Below are 27724 nucleotides of genomic sequence, written 5' to 3'. Positions count from 1 at the left end.
CTACCTGTTGTAAATTGCCATAAAATATTTTTTAGTTAAAAAAAAAAAGCAGCAGCTCTGGCCCCTTTTGTTAAGTTACAAGACCCCATCCCTCCTGGCAGATCCCAAGAGAGACAAATTGCTGAAGAATAAGCTCTGTGCCCTGGCCTCCCACCTGTTGAACCCTCGGCTAGCCCTCTGTGAGCCTAGGCTGTTGCTATTGCCCTGGGACCAGTCATGAGGTTGAGTCTCCTGACAGGTGTGCCAGCAAGGCAGCAGGAGTCTGAAAAAGACAGAGCTTTGTATGGGGCCCCTTTTTGGACCTAGGAGCTGATCCAAGCTACATTATTATGAAAAGTTATTAAGTGATATTGAGTTACAGGATCACGGGCTGAACAAAGAATGAGGCCCGGTACAGCCGAAAACCATATGGTCTGGGAGGCTGCACACACCTGCGAGAGAACAGGCAGGCCTGGTTAGGAACCATCATCAATTCTAGGAAAGCCATAAAGTTTGGACTTGCTTCATGGCACTTTCTAATTAACTGTGCAGTGAGTTTTCTCCACTTCTTTATAAAGGCCTGTGCCCCCTCCTCCACCTGGCTCCATCTCCCATGGCCCCCAAAATGTGGGGAGAAGGTTCCTGCTAAGACTTCTAGCACTCAGGCCATGGAAGATGTTGTAAACAGGAAAATAGCATTTACCTCTGTGTCCAAAGCAAAAATCGAGGTGAACCTCTCAGAAAGTTATCATAAGGAAATTATCCAAAAGGGGAAAAAAACCATAGTGCTTTTATATACCAGCTAGAAGCCAAAAGCCACTTGCCTTGATTAAGTGTAGAAAAGCGATTAAACCAATTCTATTTAGCCAATGGACTGGATTAGCAGAGAATAGAAAGATGAATGTAAATTGTATGTGACAACATGGAAAAAAACTTACCATATAATGTTCACTTAAAAGTAGATGCAAAGATATATGTCTGCTATAATTGTGCTGGTAAAGTGACATATTCACGTGGCACTCGGTAGAATAGGATGAAAAAAACTGAAAGCAACTTGGCTGGTTTGTGGTAGGATTGTGGATGTTTCTTCTGCCTTTTACTTATAATTTTGTTAATGCTTTTGTAATGTTTGCATAATGCCCATTTAAAAATAAAATGAAAAGAAAAATAAAAGTAAAGATTATTATTTTAAAAAACAGGGTAGGGAAGAGAAACATAAATAGATAAGGTGGTCAGAGCCAAACTTCCACCCAAGTTTTCCAAAACGCAGCCACATAAAGTTACTTTCATGAGGAAGAATTATTTTTCACCACTGCTCATCTGCATGAGAAAGAAGAAGAAAAATTAAAAGTGTCTTGGAAGGGAGCAGAGGTTTCCACGGGCTTCTTTGCTGGGTGGGGCGATGATTTGACCATAGAGAGACTGAAGTCATTGGTTGGCAGTTACCAGGGTGAAGCTGTTCCTGGCTTTACTCCATTTAACCTCTGCCATGTGAGCAGGAAGATAAATGTCAACCAAACGCAAAACAAGGCCCCCCAGTGCCCAGGCAGATGCTTGCGTCCCAACAGCTGCAGGGGGAATGGCAAGGGAAGATTTGCGAAGAATTCCCAGAAAGCAGCTCTTGGCCACCTCTCAGCTGGGGTCCCAGCTCTGGGTCAGAGCCCCTGATGCTTTCCTGGAAGGCTTGGCCGCTAGCTGCCTGTCTCCTGGAACGGCAAAGATGTGGTGCCCAGGTCCCAGCCCACCATGTGCTTTTCGAAAGGAATTGCCTTACAGGAACTCAGAATTCTACTCTTGGTCAATTAAAAGATACATTTCTACTGTCTCGGGATTCGTGTAAACCTGGAGTTGGGGGCTGGCCACTTCTATTAAACTTGAGGATTGAATTAAATAGGTCTTATACTTAAAATTCAGGAGATTCTTTAGAAGAAGAAAACTCACTTGGGGGATAGGTATTCATCCTGTATGACTCTGGGTGTGAGAGGAAGACTCGGAGGAAGAGATTGTGCCTTCCAGGGAGGGAGACTGCGTGTGGGAAGGGTCGGGGAAAGGGTGCTTCACAGGATGAGACAAGCTTATAAAATAGCTCCTATTCCAGCCCCAGAAGGGAGGCGGCCACACCGTGTAATATTTCCAGTTAAGAGAAACACATAAATGTTCAAGAAACAGCCTGGAACCATCAGGGTTATAACTCCTGGCTGCAGCACCCGGAAGGGAGGGAGCAAAAGGAGCCACGCAAGAGTAATTAGGCAATTGCTGACCACAGCTCTGAACCTGCAGTCACTGATAAACACAACATAAGTTTTTAAGGGGCCACTCTGCATGGAACACAACTTTGATATCTGAGAAGCAGCCAGACTTTGCCCTTATGAGGAATCAACTTAAAGCTTGTAAAATACACCTGTGATTCCAGCATGATTTTTTTTTTCTTTTTTAGGCAAATACGCTGCTGCCTCCTGGCCGCTCTGTAGTTTCTAATGCCATTTGCATGTCTTCTTTTGAGGAATTGGCCTCTTGGTACTTCAGGGACGCTTTAGAGACAGTGAAAATAGTTTTACCAGTTGCTGCCTCCCCGTCACTCGGGGTGATATTAAATCTGGGGACAGTTAACACTCCCTTGAGAAATAAATCAGGGAGATAAAAGTCTCTCTTAAGCCCTACAAGACTGTCTGCTTTCAGGTGTCTTCAATGTTTTAAAAACCTCTCCCTCACTCTCATTTCATGGCATTTCTCTTTGTGTTTCAGCAGACAGATGGAAGAGAAGATCTTCATGAGGATTTCCACTGGAAGCAGGTCCAAAGGAAGAAATCCTGCATTCCCAGAATATATTGTTCTTTCCTGTCCTTTGCCCAAATCTTCCCAAATTCTTGCATTTTGCAGCTGAACATCTTGAGGGGAAAAAAAGAAAAACTAGGAAAATCAAATGTAAACATAATGTATAGATTATGTTGTCAAATTGAAAATCAAATAAAAAACATAATAGCTTTTATTTTTTTTCCTTCTTTTTTATCCTTTTTCAAATGGAGATTAAGTCTTACACTCAGCAACATTAAGTCATACTGAAGATATAGACCATCTATTCCTGATCTTAGGGCCGCTGCAGATGTGTTGGCATCCAGAATGCACTCCCATTCTCTACCTGCAATGCCCTGCCCTCTATTTCCAAACATCCAACTCCTACCGGTTCCTCCATAGTCAGCTTCTAATGCCCCACCCTCCTTGAAATTTTCTCTGATTTTCCTAGTCCCACAGGTATGAGAGACTTCATAGTGTCGTGGTTAGTTAGCACAGATGCTGGATCTCGTCTTCCTGTGTTCACATCTCAGCACTGCCTCTGGACATCTGTGCAACCATGTACAAGTTGCCCAGCCTCTCTGTGTACCAGTCTCTTCTCCTACAAAATAAAGACACAAGTAGAATCCACTTCATAGTTCTAAAATTAAGTGTTTTGATACACTTGAAACACTTTCAAGAGTGCCTTGCCTATAGTAATCACTCAAGTATTAGCTACTATTAATACTCTGTTAACTTTTTTATTTCTCACGGGATTATCTGAATGCTTTCTATTGGCACCCATTTTTGTAAGATATTTTGCCTGTATTCTTCTTATTTGAAACCATATTTTATCTTCCATCTCTTAAGGGAAAATTTGGAACTCCATTCTGTTTTCCTTAAAGTCATCTGATAGAAAAGGCGGATTAACTACCAAGCTCGAGAGCAAATAAAAATGGCGTGCTAGGCCACACAGCCTCCTCGACATCTGGAATCGAGGCATAGAGAGGCGAAATTAAAGGAAGTATCACAGAAGACTTGAGTTGTGAGCAGAGTATATAAGGAAAGAAGGGCATGAAATGGAGAGAGAGAGAAAGATTGCAGGGTTCAAAGAAAAATGTGTGGAAAGGCAGGGTGCCACCAGGTCGGGCGTGTGCAGGGTGGGGGAATGAGGGAATGGTGGAAAAAAATTTTACCAAGACTGTAACCTAAGGGATCACTGTTGTTGTTTTTCCAAAAAATCACAACAACTTCCTCTGGCATCCAAGTAACCACAGCTTCTGTGTCTTTCCAGGGGGCGCTGCTCTTCACCCTGCCCAGTTCCTTCCAAAGCAGCTCCACTTTTGCCAAAGGCAGAGGGAAACAAACCCGTGGACCTCTGTACTGCCCACTAGCACTGTCTCAATGACACCTGCTGCCCTCCTCAACCTCCACTCCCTACCATCAGCTCCACTCTGAGAGCCACTCCCTAGTCCTGAGCACTGCTGGATTCTCCCTGCCAACCTTGCCCTCCCCCCAACCCCTGCCAGGCAGTGCAGCTTCCCTGTGGGATACCCTTGGTGCCAGGCAGATGTTCTCTCCCATGCCAGCAGCAAGAATGAGCTCCCATGGGTGGCCTCTTGTGTGCTCTCCCTCTGTACCCAGCTGGGGAGGTTCCCTGCGCTCTAAACCACTCAGGCTAGGACTTAAAGATATCAACGCAGGAGGGTATGCATGTGTGCCAACACTTCAGGAAGGGACTCGATGCTGAGTATCCGTGTTAGTGAGAACACCAAAGATCATCCAGTTCAGCCCCTTGTTTTAGAAATGTGGAAAGGAGGCTCAAAGACACACGATCTGCTGCATGTCACACCGCAACTTGGCTGCAAAGCTAAGGCTCCTTTCATTCCTTTAACCTGTGGGAAAACCCCTTCCAATTCAGAACGCTGTTGTTTTCTTCTCTCTGGTCTCATTTCCCATAGTGAAATTATACTGAGTTTTAACGAGTAGAATGTCAAAAGCATTTAGAACTATGATCTTCAAACTCTTTTGACCATGACCCACAGCAACAAATACATTTTTATCATAAGCCAGCATATACAACTGAACAAAAGGGTTTGTGATTCACTACTTATCCTTTCTAACTGTGATGCATAATGGTATTTTTCTATTGCTGGGAAATGTTGGTTAGGCCCACTAAATTGAATTTATGACAGACAATTTAGAAAACATTGACTTGGGAAGTGTCTTTATGTGGGAACCACACAAGAGCAGATGAGACAAGGACTTTACTCGGCAGGTGAGTCCAGGAAGCACCAAAGCGGGGGTGAGAAAAATAAGATAGGAAAAGAGAAAAGCCACAGGTCACTTGTGTAGGCAAACTGAGCCTCAATCCCACTAGGACCCTCTAAGAAACTGTTTAGCATGCATCCTAGGATTATCCCACCATCGTTGGGGGACCCCAGGTACCTATCTATGGACTTCATAGCCTTACCTTGAATATTTTCACTGGGAATATTAAATCCATAAAACTGCTGCACTGCTCTGGGAGTGAGGCCACAGAAAGCCTTCAGGCAGAGAGAAGCAGAGAAAAGCAGAGGGTCTAGGTGTTTGGGGTGGGAAGCTGTCAGCTGCAGAAGCCATCCACTTCTGCTGCAGGTGAACTCGGGGTGCTGGGAAAGGGACCTGGAGGGGTGTTAACAGCAGCTGCTGCAGAAAATACCATGTTGTCTGAGGCTGCTGTGCCTTCCTGTAAAGCAACCTTACTTGGTTTCAAAAGGAAAAAGCCGACAGGGCGCCGTGGCTCATGCCTGTAATCCCAGCACTTTGGGAGGCTGAGGTGGGCCGACCACCCGAGGTTGGGAGTTTGAGACCAGCCTGACCAACATGGAGAAACCCCGTCTCTACTAAAAGTACAAAATTAGGCGTGGTGGCGCATGCCTGTAATCCCAGCTACTCAGGAGGCTGAGGCAGGAGAATTGCTTGAACCCAGGAGGCAGAGGTTGCGGTGAGCCGAGATTGAGCCATTGCACTCCAGCCTGTGCAACAAGAGTGAAACTCCGTCTCAAAAAAAAAAAAAAAAGGAAAAAAGGAAAAAGCCAAAAAGTGCCATGTAAGTAGGAAAGAAAGGGTTAACAAAATGAGAGATGCTGTTAGATTCAGTTAATCCAGGAAACATACCAAACACCCCCTTCTCATTTTTCACTTCATTGTAATATTGCTGACTTAAAGAAAAGACCAGGAGAAAATTAACTGCATTCTGTAATCAAACTGTGTAGAATATTGCTGCTTGAAATGTTATGATCTGAAATGTCTGTGACTATAAATCCAGACCTTAATGATATAAAGATTTTGACTGCAGATTTTCTTCATCTACTTTTGGTTTTCTACCCACATATCTGGAGGTCCAACAGCTAGGCACCTCCGTGATACTTGGGCCTGCAGAGTGGTCCGGGAAGCCAAACAGAAGGCACTCACATATTTATTATCTAAAAAAACTTCGAAGCCCATAAGGTTGAAAGACTCCATGTAACTACAAATTGTCATCATAATACAAATATGTCCGGATAGACAAGTCCAGTGGAAGACTGAGTTTTCACCAAGGACTAGGTCCTGCTGTTCATTGATCGAACACACATTTCAAATTTCCCAAGCCTGGCATGTTCATACCCCAGCATGTGCAGTCCATCTGGAACACATGGACAGGGGAGGCGGACAGGCTCTGGAGCTGCTGGGGGAAGAGGTCTGGATACTCAGCTCGCTTCTGCCTGTAGCTTGTTGCCTTAGACAAGTTCTCTGAACCCAGTTTTTCTCAAGAAAGCACTTTGAAGGGTAAGAAAGGGCTATATCCTAGTCCTGGATAAGGGATCAAACAGAGAACTGCATCTTCTTAGCTGCATAACTTGGGATGCCCCACTGGTCACTGCCTTGACCTTTCTATCCCATTTTCAGATGCATAAACTACAAATGAAACCAGATATTGGAAAAAAGTATCAGGGCTTATTAAAATGGGACTCTCTGTCTGGTTTTCATAATCATCTTGCTTTAAGCTCTATACAAGATCTGGAAAAAATGGATATGCTCTCTTTTTATGCTATTTTTATCACCATTGTCATCATCTACTCCCATAGCAGCACACTTACTGAGTGCTTACAGTGCACAAAGCATTGTGCTAACTAATCAATGGGGATACAGGGCACAATAGTCATGGTTCTCAAGAGGATTTTATTGAAAGTTAAAACTTACATGTATAAATAGAGACATAACAACATGAGGTATCATGTGATAAAGACAAGACAAGTGGCCTGAATAGCTGATGCCATCAAAGGTTAGACATGCCCTTCTGGTAAATCAGGCTAATATCCTGTGATTTGCACTAAACCTCAACAACAATTCCTTCTCTTTTTAATATTTACAACCAGCTCTCCACTGGGTACTTCCTATAAGATTTTAAAAGGCTCAAGCATTTTCTATTCAAAACAAAATTCTCACCAGGCCCCTTCTGTAATTGCTACTATCCTGAGGCTAGCATCTCTTAAGTGTCATCACCCTCACTCTCCCCATTTCCTCTCTTCTCACTTACTCTACAACTGTTTACAACCTGACTGCCACCCTGAAACAGCTGTCCTTAGGGTTACCAGTCACTAGCCTGCTATGAAATCCCAGGGACACTCTGCAGTCTTCATTCTTCTTGACTTCTCAGCAATCGTGATCACTTCCACCTTTCATTCTTTTTTTTTGACAGAGTCTCACTCTGTCGCCCAGGCTGGAGTGCAGTGGCACTATCTCGGCTCACTGCAACCTCTGTCTCCCGGGTTCAAGTGATCTTCCTGCCTCAGTCTCCTGAGAAGCTGGGACTACAGGCGTGCACCACCAGGCCCAGCTAATTTTTTTGTACTTTTAATAGAGATGGGGTTTCACCATGTTGGTCAGCCTGGTCTCGAACTCCTGACCTCAAATGATCTGCCCGCCTTGGCTTCCCAAACTGCTGAGATTACAGGCATGAGCCACCTCGCTCAGCCCCTTTCATTCTTAAATAAGCTCTTTTATGACATAGAATATAATATTATAAAGTGCAATAACCATGAACATAAATGTTTACAAAATGAACATGCCTTTGTAACCACCATTTGGATAAACAGGGTATTACCAGACCCCTAGAAACCCCTATCCTGGTGTCCCCTTCCAGTCACTAGTCACTAGTCCTACTGAGAGGTAACTACAAACAGTGGATGCTGTGGTGTGCCCCCCGGGCCCCCTCCACGACTCAAGCATTTATTCCCCTACTGGGAGTGTTGGCTACTAGCAGCTCTTAGCCTAGTCCCACTCGAAGACTTCCCTGGGTAAAGAGAGCCTTACCCAAGGTCCTGCACCATTCCTCAAGGTGTCTCACATCCAGTGACTGGTTGATCTGTAAATGACTGGGATGTAAAGGTTGTTTGTGTGTGTGTTTAAAGACAAGGCCTCACTTCACTCTGTTGCCCAGGCTGGAGTGCAGTGGTATGATCACTGCAGCCTCAACTTCCTGGGCTCAAGTGATCCTCCCACTTTGGCCTCCCAAAACCACTGGGGTTACAGGTGTGAGTCATCATGCCCAGCTGCCATCATCAGTAGAAAGCTCCCGTTTAGGTTAGCTGAGGCCCTGGTTGTGACTTCATCACCGTTCACCTTTTCCTTCTGACCTTCACAGCATCCTTCATTCACTCTCATGGGCTGACCCTCAGGTCACACCCCAATCGACTTACTGCACACAAATCTCTGCTTCCTGGGGAATCTAAGATGTGATACCACAGACTAACTGCTAACGTAGATTGCTTCACATGATTTTGAACTTTATAATAAATTACACAGTGTGTGCTTTTAAGTGCCTGCCTTCTTGTGTTTAATGTTCTGTGAGATTCATACATGTTGTACATAACTGTAGTTTGCTCTTTTTTATTGTAGTATCATTTATGATATTCTTTAAATAAATGTGCCACAGCATAGTTATAATTTTTCTGTTTATGGCCTTTTAGGTATTTTCTAATTTTTGGTTATTATGAATAATACTGCAATAAACATTTGTGTACCTATCTTTTGGTGCTTATAAATAAGAATTTCTGTTGGGCATATGCCTAGAGGTATAATCCTGTTATATAAGGTATATTTATGTTCGGATGTAGTGAATATTGCTAAGGAGTATTTAAATTATTTGTACCACTTTATACTCCAATTAGCAGAGCATGAGGCTTTCCATTGGATTTGCTATCTGGCCCTTTATAGAAAAGGTTGGCCATTCCCTGATCTAAGCCAAAGAAATGAGAGAAGCACAAGTGTTAAGGTACAAAAACACCTGATATGTCTTCAAGCAAGGGTAAGAACACCAGTTTGTTTAGGTAGATAAGACTAGGTAGAAATACAGTTTAGATCAGAGATCAGCAAACTTTTTTTGTAAAGGGCCAGATTGTAATTTTAGGCTTTGCAGGCCATACGGTCTCTGTTGCAACATTCAACTCTGCCATTGTAGCTCAAAAGCAGTCACAAAAGATAAGCAAAAAAATGAGAGTGGGTATATGCCAATAAACCTTATTTAAGGACACTAAAATTTGAATTTTATCATTTTAATGTTGTCACAAAGTATTACTCTTCTTATTTTGTCCAACCATTAAAAATGTATAAGAAACATTCTTATCTTGTGGGGTAAACACAAATGGGCAGTAGGCTGGGCTCAGCCCACGGGCCATAGTTTGCTGACCCTTTTCATAGATGGTGGAGGTCTAAATTATCTCAACTTATTTGGTAAACAAAACATTGAGCATTTTGGGGGGAATGGTATGATGTCAACAAAGCAGTGTTTCTGGGACTCTGAGCTGATTGCGGTATCTAGGATGAATTGGGGAGGGAGAGATTGGAGGTTGGATGACCAGTTAGGGGTCAGCGTGGGTAGACCTAGTAAGGGTTGGTAAGGATCTGTCACCTGGTGGTGACAGAGAGAGTGTGGTGAAAGAGATGGGGTGTATGCAAGAGGATATTAGGAAGAGGTAAGAAAAAGATTTGGTGACTGGTGACAGAGAAAGAAAGAAGACTCGGTGCCTAGTGCCAGAGTTTTCAGCATAGGAGACGGGGTGAAGAGTTTGATGATAAAACGGTTGAGAGACATTAGAGATCAGTACTGGAGCCAAAAGACCTGAATCTAAAACCTGGCTTCCTGTTTTACAAACTGTAATCTCTCTGTTTCCTCCTGTGCAAAATGGGATTAATCATAGCATCTATTTCATGAGGTTATTATAATTCATGCAAAATGCTTAGAACAGTGCCTGGCACATAGCATGCACACTACAGGTGCTAGCTTTTATTGTTAATTGTATAGTGTCATTTTAAAAATAACAAAATAGGACTGGACACAGTGGTTCACACCTGTAATCCCAGCACTTTGGACAGCCGAGGCGGGATGATCACTTGGGACCAGGAGTTCAAGACCAGCATGGGCAACATGGCAAAACTCTGTCTCTACAAAAAATTAAAAAATAAAATACATTAGCTAGGCATGGCAGTGTGTGCCTATAGTCCTAGCCACTCAGGAGGCTGAGGTGGGAAGAGCACTTGAGCCCGGGAATTTGAGGCTGTAGCGAGCCTTGGCTGCATGCCTGTACTCCGGCCTGGGTGACAGACTGAACCTCTGCCTCAAAAATACATATATAATCTTCAAAATAATATAATAAAGTAAAAATGTTAAAGATAGAAAGGAAGTTTAAGGGAAAAAGTGTTATCTGGCTTTAAATGGTTTTCAGCTGACCCTGGGCAGCAAACAGAACACTAAGAATAAACGCTCTGAAAGGTGGAAGTCCTAGCATTGTGGGTGTGTGTTCCCATAGAGAGCAACTTGGTTTCACAGGAGTGGAAAAGAAGGCCAGAAGGTCAAAGATTAAAGTATAAAAGCACACATTGTGGTCAAGAGCTCAGGCTCTAGTGAAATCTCTTCTGTCTCTCTTAGTAGCTATGAACCCTTGGGAAGGTGAGTTACGTAACCTCTCTATACCTTAGTTCTCCCATCTGTAAAATGGTATAACCATAGTACTTACTACATGGAGTAGCTGTCATGGTTTAAAAGTAAATGTGAGGCCCAAACAGAGCCTATCACAAAATGAGTCTTCCATAAATGTGTATCCTTTGTTATTCTTGTGACTACTTTTAAGGAAACTAGAGACTAGGGAAGCCCCAGGAAAGGAAGGCCTCAAAGGCACAAAGGAATTTGCCCGGTGAGATTGTCCTTGAGGACTTCTCTGTCTCTGTCTCTGCTACACTGCATCAGGGTTAGGAAGAATGATTTTCTGAGAACTTGATCAACTCCTTTAGGATCAATGGGCAAAATCCCAAACTTCTCATTTAAATAGAGTTGACCTAAATCTGCTGAATGACAATGTCTTTAGGATCAGCCCCTGAAGCTTTTCAAGTGGCATTGATTGGGCTGCCTGGAAAATCCTCTGACCTAGAGAAATCTCCTTCTTAGTGAAGCTGACATATAACCCCCAGGTTGCTCCTTTTCCATTCAGGAGGAGGAGGGGCAGCTCATCATTGCGAAAGCAGCAGCTCAGACTCTGGCTCTCGCATTTAGCTCTGTATCACATCCATCAGGATCCCACACTACAAAGTTGCTCATTTTCTAATCCACAGTGACTGTGGTTATTTCTTCTTAGGCTTCTTAATTTGCTGCTTAGAAAATTACTTTGGGTGAAAGCAATTAGTGTTATACATTTTTGAGGAGAAAATTGCAGCCTAGCCCACTCTGACTGCATGGGTCAGGGATTTCCTCTGCATCTCATTTGATCCTTCTTTCTTTTGTTCATAGCTCTGATTCAAACAATCTGGCTCCTTAAAACTCTGAGATGGTAACCTGGTGCCGTGTTTAAAATTTATGGAAGCAACACTTGGCAAAGGAGAGAGCTTGGGTGTGAGGAATACAGGTGACAAATAAGATTGGCTTCAATAAGATTTTCCCAGCCAGGTGCAGAGGCTCACATCTGTAATCCCAGCACTTAGGGAGGCTGATGCAGGAGGATCGCTTGAGGCCAGGAGTTTGAGACCAGCCAGGCAACATAATGAGATCCTGCCTTATATATATATATATATATATATATATATATATGAGATAAAATGCTTAAATAAAAAATTTAAAAAGGAAGGTTTTCTCTGTTATTAATTGGTAAACACTGTATGGGTTTTTGCGAGGGGTATGTGTGTGTGTATGTGTGTGTGTGTGTGTGTGTGTGTGGTGTAGGGCAAGAGGCTGAATAGGGAGTAGAGACTGACTTAGGAAACTTTTTTTAAAAATTTTCCTAGTGATCACAGACTCTCTAATGTCATCTTGATCATTTCTGGAAAAGTCATTGTAGAAATCTCTGCTAGGCCAGTCAAATAAAAATAACTGATGGGAAAGAAAGTCAAAAGGGCATAGCGCAAGCTGGAAAAATCAGTCTTAGAAAGAGACGAGCAAGATGGAGTCTAGGGCCTGTAGGGGACTTCAGCTTTGCCCTCTCCACTTGCGGGGGTAACAGAACTAGCCAGAGGCTGACTGGGTCTCTCCCATCTGACCACAGGCCTGACTATAGTGATGGACTGCTTGGCCAAAGGTCTGACTGTGTGCTTGAACGCCCTAGCCATGGAATTAGAGTTGCAGCTAGTGTGTTCAGGGCCCTTCTCTGGCTTTTTCAACCCTCGATTTCATGATTCCTAGCTCTCATACTTCACAGGACACAATCCTCCACCTGAGACGTGTTCTCTACCCCAGGCCCTGGGTGCACATTCAGATGGCCCCTTTACCGTTCCATGGCATGGGATATGGGTCTTTGGATGTCAGAATCATTTTGTCCTTCCTCAGGTGGAAGGCTGGGACCTACTGGGATTGGTCCAGTAGGTCCAAAGCTGCTGATGGTGGCAGCTTTGATGACAGCTCTGTGTGGAGCCCAGTAAGTCTTCCTCCATCACCCTAGTGTGTGATGGTGGGGGCGAGTTCTCTCACTGCCCACAACTCCTCTCCCCTGTCCCTGCAGCTTTTTTCTGAGAGCTTCACTGTTTGGTGCCTGGCTCCTGGACTGTGAAAAATCATACCCCTCACAACCCCAGCGTCTTTCCCAGAATAGAGAAATAATAATCCAGGCCAAACGTACACTCCTGAGAGTCAGTCCCTAGAGCTTTGTTCTTTTAGGTGTATGGTGTTTATTAGAGGAGAGAGGGTAAAAGTGTCATTTATCTCCACATATGTGGGAATGTTATTGAATTGTCATCAACAAGGAGTGCAGCCCTCATGAGTGGAACAACCTTTTCTCCCCTGATGGATGATTGCGTTTCTGGAAATCAGTCAGTCCTTTATGCTAACAGGGCCCGGGTCTGGATTCTATAAGGCGGAGAGTAGTTTACTCAGTGGAGTCCTTCAGTCCTACAATTACGTCCTCCCCATAGACCCACCCGCCCGTCAACTTTTTCACTCATAAATCCAACACTGCTTTGTCTGAAATATGGCAGATTTGCTTTCATTTTCATTTGAATTTGAAGTGGGAGGTTGGAAGGGTAAGGTCTGGGCTCCAAGAGTAAGCATAAGTTATAATTATATTTCTTCACATTGTGCCTTTGATTATGTTTTGATTTGATGGATTGCATATCCCCTACTGCACAACCAGGATCCTTCTGACAAAACTAAATAGATGTATTTTCATTAACCTACCCAGTGGCTTTCCAGAAATACCTTTTCAGAAGTTTCTCCAGGGTTTCATGACAGAGTCTGTTTCTAAAATCTTAACTGAAAGCCACAAAATTACTAGTATGAAATACTCTTTAGAGACCTTGGGACGCTTCTCTTCCAACATAGGACTTTTAAGGACCCCCAATGTGACCACTTTGATTGAACCAATTATTTGCTTTATTTAAATAGCAGGACAGACTGAAGATTGCCTTCCTGAAGTGATTTCTCCTTTGACTAAATGGGAGAACACCGAATCAATAAATTATTTGAGCTTGTATAGTGATGACCTCAGGGGCACAGTATCTGAATCCAGCAACCAAATCCTTGTTATCTGACCACAGAAAAAATCATTCTGTCTCAGTTTTCATGACTGTTAAGGATAAGCTGAGAGTTCCATTTAAGCCCGCAAATTGCCAGTCAACATTCATAACTGGTAGGCTGGGATAACTATTATTAAGAAATACTCAACAATGTTAATAATGATAACAACTATCATTTCTAGCATTCGTTTGCCTTGAGTTTGTAAGCATGGAAGGAATGTTTTGTTTTAGGGGCTAAAAGAGGAGGATGAAAGTCGGGGGTGGTTGTACATTTATTTGGATTTTTTAATGCCTAATGCCCGCATCCCTGAGAAAGTATAAAGAGATGTTTTGTATGACGGAGAGACTGTTATCTGTTCCCTATTCCACCTCTTAAGCTAGTCTTGAGTTCACTAAAAAGTTAGGTTAGAATAGCAATTAGAGAAGTTGAATTTTTTAGAAACTTTGTGAGACTCTGGACAAAAACAGTGCTACTTTTAGGCCTGGAGACTTTGAGTTGAAACAAAAGACAGTTTCCCCATTGCTATGTGGAACTTAGCTCCCCCTGACACCTCCATAGTTGCCAGCAACATTGAAGACAGGAAGGCGGCACTGCACAATGGACACGGGCATTCTCCCACAGCACTGTGGAGTCAATGGTAGGACAGCGGGCTAAGGTGTAGCGAGAAAGAGAGGGAGTCCACGGCTTGGACTGAAGGGAAGGAGTATGACTCACGTGCTGCTCCCAAGCCAGTGGGAGATCCTCTTTAGAAGCAGTAGGAAATATCTTGAAGGAAGGCACTTAAGGTGGTCGAGCAAGGTGGGAAAATTGGAGACTTTTCATGAGTGAGTGTGAAGAAGAAATTCAGGATTATTGATGTCATTTTGATTTCACTTGTATCTGCAGAAAATAAGAAATAAAAATTGCTTTAAATACTTAAAAAATAAACAGAAACCAAATAATCTTGAATGTGTGTGTCTCTATTCTGGATTCCCTTGTGTTCTATTTTTTATATGTTTAGATTTATACCAATACCTCACTATGTAGTTTATTATACGTAAGTCAGTCTAAAAATCAGGTCAAGTAAAACCTCAAGAATTGTTGGTTTTTCCCCCACAATTGTTTATAGACTATTCTAGTTCCCTTGCATTTCCATATAAATTTTTAAATAAGCTAGCCAATTTATAAAATAGAAAAAGAGCCTGATGGGATTTGGATTGAATTTGACAAAGGTGCCAAAGTAACTCAATGAACAAAGCATCGTCTTTGCAACAAATGTTGCTGAAAAAATTGAATAGACTTACACAAGAGAAAAATAAAAACCCTCCATTATTACCTTATCATACACAAAAATTAACTTGAAATGGATTATAAGAAGAAAACATAGGAGAAGGTCTTTGCGGCCTTGGGTTAGGGGAATAATTCTTAAAGAAGACATTAAAAAGCAGAAACCATACAAGAACTAATCAATAATTGTACTTTATCAAAATAAAAATTTTGAGACACTAGAGAAAATGAAAAGGCAAGCTACAGACTGTCAGAAAATATTTGCAAACCATATATCTGATAAAAAAAACTCTTAGAACTAAATAATAAGACAACAAACAATACAATAAAATAAATGAGCATTAAAATAAATAGTAAGTTGGACATTAATCCCAAATAAGACCTAGGAACAGCAAAAGAGTGCATGCAAAGATGCTCAATATCATTAGTCATTAAAATAATGCAAATTGAAACTATGGTAAGCTACTACTACACATCCACTAGAATGGCTGACACTAAAGACTAACAAGACCAAATGTTGTGGAGGATGTAGGGCAACTAGAATTGTCATATATCACTGTTAGGAATGCCAAATGATAGTGCTACTTTGGGAAACAATTTGACAGTTTATTATAATGTTAAATATATATGTACGTGTAACTCAGAAATCCTATTTCTAGGTATTCACCAAAGGGAAGTGAAAATATGTATCTATACAAAGACATATAACAATTATTTTCCTCTATAATTATGATATCTTCCTAATGCTTGGTTTGCCATTTTTTAAAAGCTAACATTTCTCTATAAATAATTTCCTTTTTAATATTTTGAGTGACTGAATATCTTGGTTCTTTCTCTCCTTTACTTGAAACTTAGAACACATAAACTAGAACTCTTATCAACATTGTCATGGACTCTTAAAAGGATGTTATGATTTTTGATGAAATAGAAGAGGGACTTCAGACCCAAACTGGTACATATTAAGCTGGTGCAATAGTAATTGCAGTTTGCCATTACTTTTAATGGCAAAGACCGCAATTACTTTTGCACCAACATAATATTATTGCTATATGTATATCCGGCCACCTGAGAAGGTTCTAGGTTTTTAGATTTTGTGTGTGTGTGTGTCTGTGTTGCTACCCCTGGAACTCCTCAAAATCTTAATGGAGCAATTATGCGTGTCATTTCCTTTAACTTTTTCCTTCAGGTTACTTTTACATGTAGCCTGTCTTTATGTGTCTAAATATTTAACTGCATGAATGGAGCCTTCTTCTAGTTTTTTTCTTGAGGGTTGGATTCTGTGTAGGTACACATCTTGACCCCTGACATCTTTATGCACAAAGAACAATGGTCAAATCAGCAGTCATTACTCTTTGGTTTAAGAGGAGGTCAGCCAGGACAATGAGCTGAAAGTCAAGGTAACAAAAGAACTGAGGGCTGCACTGGGTCCTCTTCACAAATGAGTGAACTTGATTCTTGCTTATTGGGATGTGAGGAATCTGGGGCTATTTCAGGAATGTTAGCAATTTTGCCCTAAAGCAACTTTGATCTTGTTGCTCCTCCCCTTGCTTGGTCATTAACTGGGAACATGGAGACCAGCTCCACTCTTTGACTTCTCAAAGAGTCACTGCTTACCACATAAATACATCTCCTCTTACTGTTCTCTTTTCCTGGAAGAAAAAATGCCAATCCTCTCCCCTGAGAGGGGCTTCAAATTCTTGTTTTCAAAACTATTTACCCCAGCTGATGCCCTAACTAAAGAAGCATGCCTTTGAAACTGGTAAGCAAAGGCCAGGGAAGGAAAATGAGAATCTGCCAGCCACAACTTCCTCAAGTAAGAATTCCCTTCTGTCTTCTCCAACCCATCCTCAAATCCCACCAGAGATGGGGTTTCCAGTGGCTTTAGGAAATTCCTCAAAAACAGGGGAGGGGGAAATTATGTACAACTTCCATTGTAGCTAGCCACAAGAAAAGGTGGTCTGTTACCCACCCTTTAGGCTTTTAACTGTTAGCAGTGGCAATTAATATAAATTAGCCAATGTCATTGTATGCTTCATTCTTCTGGAAACAGCTAGTTGGTTGTGGTTAGGCCTACTTACCTCCCAGAGAAATCTGTGGGCGTTCTTCATATGAAGAAACTCTCCAAAATCCTCATGTTTCCACATAAGTGAGGATCAAAGTAAGAATTCCATTGTCTCCTGTTAAATTCTGTTCCTCAGACTATAGCCTGGGTAGAGTCATCTTTCATTCAAATTCTCCCCACACATTTCTGAGGTTTAGGGGCTGTCATCTACAAGATTTAGAGATTTGCATGCATTTTATTGTGTTTTCAAAACTTAAGAGGCAAATTCCCTCAGTGCAATTACCAAGACTTGTGTAAGAGTCCCTCACCTTAGGAAAAGAAATCACCAGCATACTTGTTCAAACAAAACCCACGCCAGTTTTCTTTATTTTATAATCTTATAAAAATGTTTTACTTACACCATGGGATTCCGAACACGTTTATGAACATTTTCCAAATGTTTTGAAGTCCAGGGTTGGAAGCCCAGTAATTGTCAATGGATGAGTTAGAGGGTATGTTTGCACCGGCAGCTTTTGTCTTTCCCTCCCACTCACCGGGACCGTCTCTCACAGACTCACGGTGACCTTGGTGTGGTTGGCTAGTTTTGGAGACCAGCTTTGATTTATGAAGTTCTCACAGGGCAATGTTTTCAAATGAGTTGTTTGTGTGGCCATCAGCCCAGTGGTTTCCAGAGTGTTTCCCACTTGCTCTCTCCTTGAGTCCCACAATAACAAAAGAGGATAGGCCCTTGGCACCAAGCTTGAGAGACCTGGGTTGTTCTAATAAGTTCAATTTTCTAGCTAATAGAAATTTATCTTATATACTATCCAATTGATAAATAAAAATTTATTGAGGAATTCCTAACTGTTCAGAGTTAGTATTCAGTAAAGCACTTTTAAATTTAAAAATAAAGGAATACTAGGCAAGATTGATTTATCTTTTGATGATTCAAAAAGTACCTCAGGATTCTGCAGCATTTCAGGCTCATTTTGCTGAAACTCCATTATCCCTGTTGTTGGCATTCAGTGCTAGGTTATGTTAGATTATCCTGAAAGTTACTTCATACACATATTTATGGAGCACAATGTGGCATTCAGAATTGCAGCAGGCCCCCAACTAATGAAAATGTATGCTTGCAAGACAGATGCATGTGGCAGTAATTATTCAATTTACAAAGCATTCACCTTTAGAATTCCTTTGCATAGCATTTAGATTTCCAATTACACCTATAGCTTTATGAACATACTTCTGGTTCACGGAGTTCCTTTTGTCTCCCTCCAGCATAACCACACACTCACACATGCATATCCCTACACAGATACTCTAATTTGTCTGATGAACTTCCCTCCCAAGTAGTAGTCCCTAAGAATAAGATGAAAAAGAATCTCGTTGCTCTCCTATGGCCATTCTGCCTTCCTCCTAGAGTCAATATGCTGCAGTGAGGTCTTCTAGATCACCTAGTCTGGTCTCATTTTCCAGATGAGAACCCATGGCCCAGAGAAGTTAAGTCACTTAGCTGAAGTCACAGAGTTTGTTAGTGGCAGATCTGGGACTAGAAACCAAGCCATGAGCCTCACATCACAGCCTCTGCTCTTCCCACTAAATTCTCTTCCCACAACTCCCTTGGAAAGATATGCCTCTTTTTCCAGAGACCTACTCAGACAACAACTTTGCAGTGTGCCTGAGAAACTCATTTTCCAGATTTAATCATGTATACTCTCACTGAAGCTGATTTAACCTGATTGGAATTGTCCATGGTATAGAAAAAAGGTCACATCCAGATGGAGATGGGTCGAGGTGGTCACCATTTAACACAACATACTGTTTCTACCCAAAATGGTTATACTAACCTAACCCTCTATAATTTTTTTTAACCAAGGCTGAGTATTCTAAATTCCTTAGCATTGTCTCAAAACCCTATGTTTTATTCTTTAATTATTTTGATGGACTTCTCCAAAGCCATCCTATTTTAGCATCTGTTCTTCCCATTCCTCTTGATTCAATGGTGCAGCTCAAGTTGAAATACAGGGTTGTACACAGGCCCTGCTCAGTGCTGTCCAGTGCAGAAAGGTAGCACAGGCTTATTACCAATTTTAGTTGTTTCATTTTACAAAATTTTAGCACTTTCCTTTGATTAGAATAAAATTCCCACAAGATTAAATCATGTCTTCTTGTAGGCATGTGAACTAAAGCAGCCATCTCTTTGGGGCTGTGAATGGAAGCATACCATTTTCATCATTACAACTATTGTTGCAACAGACTTTATTTTTAAACTACTTAATATATGACTTTTTAGACGCCTGATCTGTCTTTTCTTTGAGGTGGAAATATTTGTCACAATCTTGTTCTGCTGCCCAATAAATCAAAATGTTGAGCCTCTTGTAATAAAAATAGTTGCTTTGATGTATAACCTTAAATGTCTAATTTCCTACCAGCAATAATGAGGCTTTCTCCAGCCATTCTGGGGTAACTGGGTTTCCTTTTTTCTGTCCTTTTGTTTTTCTAACATGTGGGCTGTCTAATGACAGGATTTTGTATTCCAGATGTTTTGGCGAGAGAAAGCAGTAAGCGACGGTACACATCTCAGGCCTTCATACCACCCAAGTGGCTGTTACACCACTGGCCAGTGTGAGCCTATCCAGACTATCTCTGCCCCCCCCACTGCCGCCCACCCTTTATTTAATGTTGCTAACCCTTTAGACATCAACACAAAATAACAGAAATTCTTTTATGCAGCTATTACTACACAGACATCCAAAGAGCAGGGACAGAATCTAAAACCACACAGAAGTTAAAACTCATGTGGTTTTAATAAGAAGAAAAGAAAGAGATGGTTTAATTAAGTAATAAGACTAGACTCCCTGGTGGTTAATAAGGTAATTTGCGACATGATTAAAGGTATGTATATGCAAGTTGAATTTCTGCGGTAACATTCTTGCTCAAATGGAGGCTTTTTGGAAACTGGGATTGTTAGTCACTTAAATACTATAATCTTTTGAAGCAATAGAAGGGGAACAACAAAGAATCACTTTTGAGATTCTTTCATCGTTATCTCAATGTTTTTTAAAAAACAGAGGACGTTATGCAAGACTACAATCTAGCAGCGGCACTGTCAGATTTCAGAGTGAATGTCTCCCCTCTGTGTTTTCGGCTCTGGGACTGCAGAGGCGCCATGACGCTCTTAGAAAACAGAGACCAGGCCCTGCTCTGATCATTCTCTGGAATGGATTATCAGGTGATTAAGGTTTGATCAACTAAAGCCTCCAAGACACCAGTTCTTTTAAAAAATGTTGCCATTGATTTATTTTCCATCTCTTTTCTTGCTTCTGTCTCTCTTCCCTGTGCATCACGTTGGCATGCCTCCATTGCTTCTTGAAATCTTTGTCCTCCTTGGGGAATTCCTTTTAGCTTTGCTATATATTCAGGTGACAGGACCTGATGCAGACCACCAGAAGCCCCTGCTGCTGGGTAAACAGTGAAGGCTGCACAGCTGCTGGGGGTGACAGGAGCATCTCGTTCCAAAGCACTCCACCAGATGCCTGTGTGCTAAGCTGAACTGTCTTATCTGGATTCCAGGCTCCTGCCTGCTCCTATCAGTGTGACCCTAAGGAACCTCACTTCTTTTTATTTGTTGAATGAAAATAATGATATCCTGTCCACTTCGTGCAGCTGTAGGTGCTACAGTTCAAAACGCTCTACACACTTGTTAAGGTACTCTATGAACATATTAGGTTACTGTCATTACTTCTCAAGACCCTCCAAATGTTCCCAGAGGAATTGTCTTGGGGCAAAAACATTCCTGCCAGTTCTAATGGTTTATAATTCATCCCTCATTCTTCTATTCATTCACTTGTTCAGCAAGTACCTATTGAGCTCAGGCTACTACAGTCAACAGGAAGGCAAAATCCCTGCCCTCATGAAGCTTATGTTCTAGGGGAATGACAGACAATACATAAGAAAACAAATAGGATAATTAGAAAGCATAATAAACATGATGGAGAAAATTAATAGGCTGATATAACGGAGTCAATGAAGTGGGAGCTGCTTTAGAAAAGGATAAAGAAAGGCCACCTGGATATGGGGCATTTCAACTGCAACACAATGGATAAGAAAGAGAACCAGCTGCACAAAGAGCAGCAAGAGGTCCCTTCCAAGGAGAGGGGTGAGGCCTTGATGCATGGAACATCTTAGATGGTGAAGGAACAGAAAAGCTGCCAGTGTACCTGAGGAAAAGTGAGGCCAGGGAAATGGGCAGGGGCCAGGACATGCAGAATCCTGCAGGCCATAGCACCAAGTTTACATTTTACTCCAAGTGCAAGGGGAGCTATTAAGGGTGCTAAGTAGGCAATCGGATGTACACTATTAGAATACTATGTGGGCTGCTCTATGGAGCATGGATTTTAAGGGGAAAAGATGGAAAAATGAGGACCAAGAAGAAAATATTGAAGTAATCCACACGGGCAATGAAAGTGATTTGGGCAAGGAAGATGGTGATGGATAAAGAAAGGAGTGGGAAAGTAAAAATATAGTTTGGAGGCAGAGCTCAGATAAGGGTCTGGGTATATATGGTATGCACATTATTCAGAAAGACCAGCCCATGAGCACAGAAGTCCAAACTGGAAGGAAAAGGAGGAAATTCCAAAGAAGGAGCCTTTCTGTTTTGTGGCCTATACCTCTCTAGGAAAACTGTGTTTTTAGAGCTCTCAATTAGCCCACTCCATGTCTTTTGATGCATAGGGAAAGGGGACATCTCTGAATAAACCATGTCCTGGCCACATATGGCTAGGTAAATGAAAATCAATATATTGATTCCCTTGAAAGGACACGGGAAACCAAGATGTGTTTCAGGCACAAGATCATCTTGTTTCAGGCTGACCCACAGACGCCTCAGTTCAATTAGTGTAGTCTCCATCTAGCCAGAACTTAGACATCTTAAAGCCACTTGGGCTTTTTCTAGATACCATAAAATCAAACAAGTATACCAAGAAAAACATGAAAATTGTAGCACTCTGTGTTCTACCACTCGCTCTCGCTCTCGCTCTCTTCTCACTCTCTCTCCTCTTATCTTGAAATAATTGCAGATTTACAGGAAATTGCAAAGATAAGACGAAGAGTTCCCATGTACCCAGAGCAGAGAGCTCCCATTTACCCTTTACTCAATTTTCTCAATATTACACTTGTATAATTATAATACAATATTAAAACCAGGAAATTGGCATTGGTATAATGTGTGTGTATAGTTCTATTTCATTTTATCGCACATATAGATAGATTTTTTAACCACCATCACAACCAAGATAGAGATCACCACAAAGATCTACTATTGTCAGTATTTTACTAGTTTGAGTGAAGGGTAGAAAGCTTATTTCCTCTTAGTCCCTTCACTTTTCCTGCCCTGGCTATTTACAACACAATTGTCTAAAACATTCCCTATGTACATTGAAATTCATATTAGACAATATCATGCATTTTTGCCTTGACTGTCAAATCTAATTTAGAAAACTTACGAATAGGAGAGACTATTGTATGTATCCTATTTTTACCCCTCCATTGCTCGCTTGCTTTCAGATGTTCCAAGACTCCTTCTTTTCTAATTTTCCTTCTGTTTCAAGAACTTCCTTTGGCTATGCTTTTAGGGTAGGTCTATTAGTGAAAAACTCTTAGTTTTCCTTTCTCTGAGAATGTCTCGATTTCACTTCTTGAAGGATAATTTCATGGGACATGGAATTCAAAGCTGACAGTTATTTTCTTTCAGCTCTTAAAAAATCCTGTGCCACTTCTTTCTGGCCCCTGTAGTTTCTGATGAGGAATCCACTGTCATTTCCTCTATAGGTAAAATGGCATTTCTCTCTCGCTGCTTTTAAGATGTTTTATTTTTGTCTTTCGTTTTCTGAAGTTTGATTATAAGATGTCTTGGTGTGTATATCTTTGGGTTTATTCTCTTTGAGATTCTCCCAGGTTCTTGAAACTGTAGGTTTTCCAGTTTTTGCCAAATTTGGAAAGCTTTCAGCCTTCATTTATTTGAATACTTTTCCACCTCCATCTTCTTTCTCCTCTCTTTCTGAAACTAATGACACAAATGTTAGGTCTTTTGTTATTTTTGCTCGGGTTCCTGAAAGAGTCTGTTCATTTCTTTTTTTAGTCTATTTTTTTTCTCTGCTGCTCAGATTGAGTAATTTCTATTGTTATATCTTTAAGTTCATGGATTCTTGCCTGTGGCCTCTCCTGCTATTGAGTCCATTCATTATGTTTTTTTAAAGATTTTGTTATCATATTTTCAATTCTAAAAATTTCACTTAGTTCTTCTTTACATTTTTTTGCTGAGAATTTCTATTTTTTCATTTGTTCCAAGCACATTCATAACTGCTTGTGAAAGCATTTTTATGATGGCTGCTTTAAAATCCTTGCCAGATAATTCCAATATACGTGACATCTCAGTGTGGGTGTTTGTTGATTCCCTCTATCCTTTTATAAAATTTTTTACTCTTGACCCCATTGTCAGAGAGATTTGACAATGGACCAAGATTTGACAATGGACCAATTTGCTCCAAGGACAAGCACAGATGCAAGTTTCCTAAGGGCCTCCAGAGATTTTGATCCATGTTATTTTTTGTTGCATAACACAGGCATTTTACAGTGGTTAGGAGTACAGACTTTGGGGTCTGATAGACTCAGGTTGAAACTTGATTCTACTGTTTACCAGCTCTGTGGCTATGGACATGCTATTTAACTTGTAAGACTCAGTTTCTTCATCTGTAATGGGATATGAATGGATTTCATTCAGCATTTGGGTGGGGAGAGAGATGAGGTAAATAAGATAATGTTTTTGTAATTGGTACAAATTGTTCCATTGTATTTAAGAAGTGAGAACATTTCAACACAAATTTATCATGAAAGATAGTGTATATACAGAAAAGCTCATAAAATATGTATGTACATTTTTAAAAAATAAAGTGAATGCTCTCAGTCAAGTAATAGCATAGCCATGGTCAAGAAATACATCATGGTCGGTGCCTTAAAAGCAGTGTTGCTAGATTAGCAAATTAAAAATGTGCAAATTGAATTTCAGATAAACAATGAATGATTTTTTTAGTATAAGTTTGTTCCATGCAGTATTTGGAAAATCACATACTAAAATATCATTTATTATTTACCTAAAATTCAAATTCAATTGGGGGCCCTGTATTTTGTCTTGAGGCCCTACTTAGGTGGCTAATCCCCATTATATTAACTTTCTTCCCACCTAAATTTTCTGATAATTATTCTTTTTCTTTTCTTTAGTTTTACCATCTATGTACTGATTCCAAAGTGTAGAGTTTAGTTCTTCCTGTTTTGGACTATCATGGATTTTTTCCAATTATTTTTTTCTGAAGTATGGCAAGTCCATGCACAGGTCTAACCAATGTCATGAGCAGTCCAGTAGCTGTCATTTTTCTTTATAGTTCCCTACTGCTAACCCTGGTAATCCAGGAACCCAATCAAAGACCTTTGGTGTGAGGCTTCAGATTGTCAGTCTACTGAGATCACCTCCAAAGGCACTTCGTGCCACACTCACACACCCTTGTCAAAGACACCCACTGGTGGCTGCAATCCCTCCATGCCCAGCTGACCTTGGGGACCCATTGCTTTTGGTTCCCAGTGCCCACATGCAACTCTGAGCTGTTTCCTTCCAACCACCAGCACCCTCTAGAGTGCTGGGAACATGTTGCTCAAGTTTTACCACTCTTGGATCTGCCCACCACCCCCCTTTCCTTGTCCTGACTCATGGGGAATTCCACTCTTTTCTGCCTTGAACCCTTCTTTTTTAACACTTAGAAGAAAAAAAACATGTCTTTCTACCCCTTGGTTTCATGATGGGGATAGCATCTTCAGAGATTATTTCAGTAGACTGAGAAACTGAGGCCTCTTCCCAGATTTCCTTGATTGGGTTCCTGGATTACAAGGTTAAGGAGTAAGAAAACATTTTTAAAAATGATGGATATTAGACTGCTCCTAGGGAGAAGTGGTAGATGATTTATGAAGCCAATAGCCCATCACCACCAAAGAGCTGTTTTGTCTTTCTTAAGAGAAAGGAGGCTCAGCCCTCAGAAAAGCAGTAGCAGCTTTCTTTCCTCCAGGAGCAAAGAGCTCACTTCTTCCAAGTAGCATAAATAAATAATGTAGTTACATTTGCATATTCTGCTACATTAAATTCTTTAAAATTTACACAAAAAGCACCCATCTCAATGTCTGGAAAATAATGAGAGTCATTATGTGCATCAGACTTTGTTCCCAAATTGTAGAAAGCCAGAATCTAATCTTCAAGGCAAATACACCATGTCTCCTCTACCTTGAACCCACTTCTTAAAAAAAATCCAGTTGGACTCCGGAGAAAATTGACATCACATATAGCCTGGAAGGGAAAACAAGTGGTAGCAGGGCGGGAGACAGCCTGAAGAACAAGCATGTGGGAAAGAAAGGAAGAGCTGTACCCCTCCTCACCTTGATGGCCCAGGGAGTTAATGGGCTGCTTGTGTGCCAACAAGGGACTCTGGTTTCTTTCTCACCACCTGGCAGTCTTTTCTCCCCAGCTGCCTCTCTGAGTCACTGCCCAGCTGAGCCCCATGAAAAAGCAGCAGAGACAGAATGGGGAAGAGAGGTTGCCTGGCCGACCCCAGGGGGAGCTGGCCCTGTAAATATTTCTTGACCACCACATTGCTCGCCGTCTGTCAAGGCAATGACACGAACAAGGGCAAATAAGTCAACAAATGGCCTAGCTTGTATGTGATGAGATCAAAGCCAATAAGAAGTAAGTCAGAGATGCTAATGTTAAATAATTGTAACATAAGCAATTCTGTGTCAACACGTAAGATAATCTCTATTTTATAGATTAAAAGGATTTATTCCTTTCAAAGGTAAAACAAAATAAAACACTACTGAAAACAAAAGCATGACACATGCATTGTAAGTGTTTTAAATTAAAATTATATTTGGAAAAGCACCATTCTATCAAACAATTGCTAAGAAAATTATCCAAAATCTGGAAATAAGTTAAAAAGATTACTAGGTATCCTTTCAGTGGACTGCTCGACATAATCTAGTAGATCTTCCTGGGATTCTATTCTTCTATCGGGGTGTGCACCTTTGAACAATTTTTCATTGAATAGGCTATTTTTGAAATTTGTAGAGGTAGAGGTTAACTCATTAGAAAACTGATATTATTGCAAAGATTATTTTTTGAGTCAAAGAATTCCCATGTGTAATAATGCAAAGGGATAAGATACAATTGATGCAATTGGATGTGCTTGATTTCTCTCTGACAGAAAAGACAGCCTTAAATATCGTTGCCCTTTAGCATTTCAAACATGTTTATATCTGTTCACATATTTATCTCATATTTCTTTTGACTGGTTATATTTATCCCTGTTCCTCTAAATCAGTCCTAATACCTTACTGATTTCTTTTATTATTTATGAGTTGAATAAACTCATTGACATTTGGTCATTTTATATTTGTATGTGCCAATTTTTTAACTTTAAAATCTTTGTTATGCTTTATATTTTATATGTCAAATGATAAATGTAAAAAAAGACACATGTGATAAATATAAGAAAAAGAGAAATCAGAGAACTGGGTTATAGTATTACCTTAAGATTTGCACCTCTGCAAGGTAAGAAATCTTTCTAAAACCATACGGAAGATCTGAACCCTAATTCCCCTTAGTTTGGCAAAATTTAGAAGTGGAGTCAGCTGGAACTTCGGTCGCACAAGGTTTCTTGCATTGTCATCAGGCATTGGATTGCCAAGCCTCCATGTGAGCCATCACCCTCAGGTTTCCATATCACATCTGCACTAGTATTTGAAGAAAGCAAAGGACATGTAGGCTATCTCATCAGTTCATGGTTGCCCTGAATTGCAGCACCCCAGACTGAAAGTTAAAAATGCTTCTGGACTCAGCAACCCTACAGAACATATGCATTGGGCTTGTAGGACCAAAGGGGCTTTATGGGTGAAGAGCGCTAGCAGAACATTTCAGTGGGTACAGGGAGATGATTCTTCCATATATACTGAATTGACCTCATAGATAATTTTGCTTGTTAGTTACATATAGTGCTATTTCAAAGACCTTTTCAAGATTGCAGATATATATCTTTGTTGGTTTTATTGTTACTCTGAGATTTGGATAATAATTCTTCATAAAGTAAACCAGAGAACAGGCCTAAAGAATACCACTGTCACATCAGATGGTAAGAACTCCATAGAAAAGCATTATGGCCAGATCCTAGCAATGTTAATGAGAGATGCTACTACTGCCTGACAGACAGCAGGTGGCATTTGTTAAGAGAAGTTCAGGAATTCTACCTCAGTCAAATTGGCTAAAGGGGAAAAGGAACTTTGGGCCCACATATTCCACTAATTTGTAGAAAAGAAAGACCCCTTCTGATGTTTCCCTGAAGCCAGTCTGAGGTAGACACCCTCTACTGACCTCCCACAGGGTGGACCAAGGGAGGGAGTTGGAAGAGCTCCAAGAAATGGACCTCATGGCTCACCAAGCCAGCCTTAGCATTAACATTTGTGTAGTACTTACCAGTTCACAAAGTCCTCCGCATACACTATCTTTGCAGCCGCTAGGGTCTGTGACTGTGTCTGTCTACACATGAGCAAGGAGA

At 41.0% G+C, this 27724-nt stretch overlaps 1 long non-coding RNA gene across 1 annotated transcript in view; it reads right to left on the bottom strand.

Annotated features, from left to right (window-relative positions):
• LOC134733619 (uncharacterized) overlaps positions 1-17297 on the bottom strand; it is a 98849-nt gene extending 81552 nt beyond the window's left edge. Inside the window, exons 1-2 of the long non-coding RNA XR_010117274.1 lie at positions 17113-17297; positions 14483-14647 (exon numbers count right to left, since the gene is read on the bottom strand). This is a non-coding gene — a long non-coding RNA (uncharacterized lncRNA). The remainder of the gene's footprint in view (positions 1-14482; positions 14648-17112) is intronic.
• Between the last annotated feature and the right edge of the window lie 10427 nt (positions 17298-27724).

Source organism: Symphalangus syndactylus, chromosome 18 (assembly GCF_028878055.3).
Source record: "Symphalangus syndactylus isolate Jambi chromosome 18, NHGRI_mSymSyn1-v2.1_pri, whole genome shotgun sequence".
In the NCBI taxonomy this organism is placed as follows: domain Eukaryota; kingdom Metazoa; phylum Chordata; class Mammalia; order Primates; family Hylobatidae; genus Symphalangus; species Symphalangus syndactylus.
The sequence above is the reverse complement of the archived record's forward strand: the minus strand, read 5'-3'. Positions and strand labels throughout refer to the sequence as shown.